The sequence below is a fragment of the Limulus polyphemus genome, unplaced genomic scaffold (genome assembly GCF_000517525.1).
Source record: "Limulus polyphemus unplaced genomic scaffold, Limulus_polyphemus-2.1.2 Scaffold2737, whole genome shotgun sequence".
Classification (NCBI taxonomy): Eukaryota; Metazoa; Arthropoda; class Merostomata; order Xiphosura; family Limulidae; genus Limulus; species Limulus polyphemus.
This window is the reverse complement of record NW_013668347.1, coordinates 65,436-68,673: the sequence shown is the minus strand read 5'-3', so window position 1 is coordinate 68,673 and position 3,238 is coordinate 65,436.

Genomic DNA, 3,238 nt, shown 5'->3' with positions numbered 1-3,238 from the left:
CAAGGTTTTGTAACTGATGATGACAAAACCTAGTCGAAACGTTGTACGTTTGCTGTTATGTTAAACTTATATTAAAGTTTTTCTTCATTACCCATTCAAGCCGTCTCCAGCCATTATTAGTCTCAAGGTGGGTTCCTCGTCACCGAACATGGTTGCTAAGTTTTTTAATCCTGACAAAACTGACTAGGGTAAACTTTTCTATAATTAATAATGACATATTGTGTAACTGAGCAAAGATCAACAGGTTGTTTGCTCAAAATGCTTATATTTGGGAGTGAATTCTTGCTCTCTGTTAATGTGATGTACGGTTCTCCCCCTAGAGCAGATGTCCAACAAAGGTCACAAGAATATAATGTGTGGTTAAAATCTCTTTTAGTTGATTTGTATAAGTTTGAATGTCAAAAGCTGGAAAAGTTGCCATACAACAAAAGAGGTGATGTGAAAACCACAAAGAAAACATAAATACTAGTGTGGAGACTGGGTGAGGATATGTCATGTTCCAGCAACACAGAAGCCACTTGGAAAAAAGATTTCCTCTTTTGCCTCCAGAGGTGAGAAATAGCTCCAGTAGTCAGTCAAGTCACTAATAGTCTCCAAATCGATATGGCTTGGAATAAACCTTATCATCATGTAAATAGGTGTCACTTGGTTGAGAATGAAATAGCATTCTTTACTTTCCGAGTTATCAAGTGGTCTTGTACGGTACAAAATATGCATTACATTGTATGATTACTATGGGATCATCAAACAGTTAGGACAGTCACTGATTGTAAGATCACTGACTAAAAAGAAGTAGCAATTTATGCTTTCCAAGCTATCAAGTGATGTTCACCATACAATGTATGCACTACATTATGTGATACCCACTTGATTATAGTAAAATTACAACATCTAGAGCTAGTAAACGTAATACATAGTGCACCACCAGTTTGTACAACTGGAGATGATAGCTAGGAGTTTAAAAATTCAGTTGAAAAACCATTGCAACAATCGATTTCTGAACTATAGGACACTGTTATAAGATATAGTTTATGCATTAATTGTATAATTACCACTTGAATTTCTGAAGTAAAGACAGTTTATTGATCACAAGATAAACGGGAGTAAAATACTTTGTGGCCCTTACTTTCAAAACTATACAGCAGAGTTCTATGATGAGAGATATACTTAGGATATCGGGTGACAGCTGCACAATGAACACAGTTAAAATGGCTGGTGTTAATAGATGTAACGTGTAATACTTAGACTATCAACAGTTTGTAGTCCCAGTCAGATTTGGACCCACCCCCTGAACTCAAGCCCTCACAAAGTGGAATGACAAGGAGGATGTCATGGCAATGGAAGCCCCTCCTAAGGGGTCATATCAGAGGATGTTAGGTTACAACCTGATGAAAACATAAGATGTATGTCTACCTCTAATGGAACCACATCCTAAAGACAAGGAAAACTTTCCCAGAGTTGTGGTCACCTCGAGAGCAGGGACAAGACTTATGCCAATTCTTAGCTATCACCACCATCAATGATGGCAGAGAGTCCAACAATCCCTACAACTACCAGCAGGACCCTCATCATCAGAAACCAAATAGCTGTGAAGGCCTCACCTCCTGCAACACCATCACCACTACCAATGGTAAGGGGGGATCTACCTCGAAGACAAGCCAAATACATTGCAAGGCTCACCAAACCACATTTGAGGCAAAGCATGTGACCCCAGCACCAGTATTGACTGAGCAAGTGATACAAAAATTACCTTGATAACAGCAAAGGATCAACCTGTTAATAAACCCACCAACCAACATCATGAGTGTTGTAGATTAAATAACTGAATCAGTATTGTCAAGAAATGGCTACCCAAATGGACAGAAGCCTGTGACATGAGTAACTGGGAAGACTGAGCACTCAATCCAGGTTACAAGAATAGACCTTCCAGTTGCAAATGAAACTGGTTCAAACCAAGCAGGTTTTGGCTCAGACTCAAGAAATACTTAAGAACACATGGTAACCAGTTGCCAACCCAACACCACTTTAGAGGATCTGCTGTTGGGGCTAAAATGAGACTACGAGAAATCAAACCTCACTGTTGCTGTTGAGGTAAGTATAAATTTTGTATATTTTTAGTGTGTACATTTATTATATTTTTAACTTAAGGGAGGATTTGTGAATATTGTATGTGTTCTTTACATTGTTGAAAAAAGCAACAACAACAACACACAATACTTCAGCTACTAATTCATTAGATTTACTGTCCAGTGGAAGGTTCTTTTCAGCAATAAATCAGTCTGTGGTATATAATTTGGTTCATAAGTCATACAATAATACCCAACTAATTCGATAGATTTAACACAATGAAAGAGGTTATTTTCTATAATAAGTTAGTTGTGTATAATTTGGTTTATAAATCATATAATAATACCATACTAATTCAACAGATTAACTGTTCAGTGGAAGAGATTCTTTTCTGCAATAAATCAGTTAGTTGGACATAGTTTGGTTTTTATTTATATAATAAGAAAACCCAACTAATTCAATAGTTTTAAAAACCAGTGGAAACATTTCTTCTTGGAAATAAACTAGTTGTGTATAATTTGGTTTATGTATCATATATTATTCAATAATTCAAGGAATGACTTGTAAACATGAAAATTCCTTACAGTTTCAACTTCAGTTTGCTTAGTAAATGTTTTTTTTTTTCCCTCAAAACATGGCTCATTGTATCATTTATTTATTATATAATAAAGAAATGGGATGCTGTTAATATCAAAGCTATGCTTTTGTGGCTTATGAAAATTACTAGTTATCCCTGCATTCTTAATCTATCTCCTTGCCATGCAGATGACAGCACCAAACACATAGGCCACCTACACAGACTGATGCAGAAACACATAAGCCTTAAAATACATCTCCTAATAATCCCTGAAAAGTTGGTGATTTTTTATCTCCCAAATAGTGTTATTAAAGTCCTCATCTCTTTTTTTTGCATTGTTATATTCAACATACATCAGAAATGGTAACCTCTCTCTGGCTCACCTTTTTTGGCCTGGATATAAGCTCTTGGATAACAATATTCAGCAAATAATGAATACAGGAACAGACATGCATCAGAATCAGTAATGTAGAATATTTCTGCCATATCTTCATGTTTGGCCAGTACACAACTCTTGGATGACCATATTCAGCATGTCTTGAACACTGGAACAGACATGTTTGGCATACACATTAACTCTTGGATGACAGTACT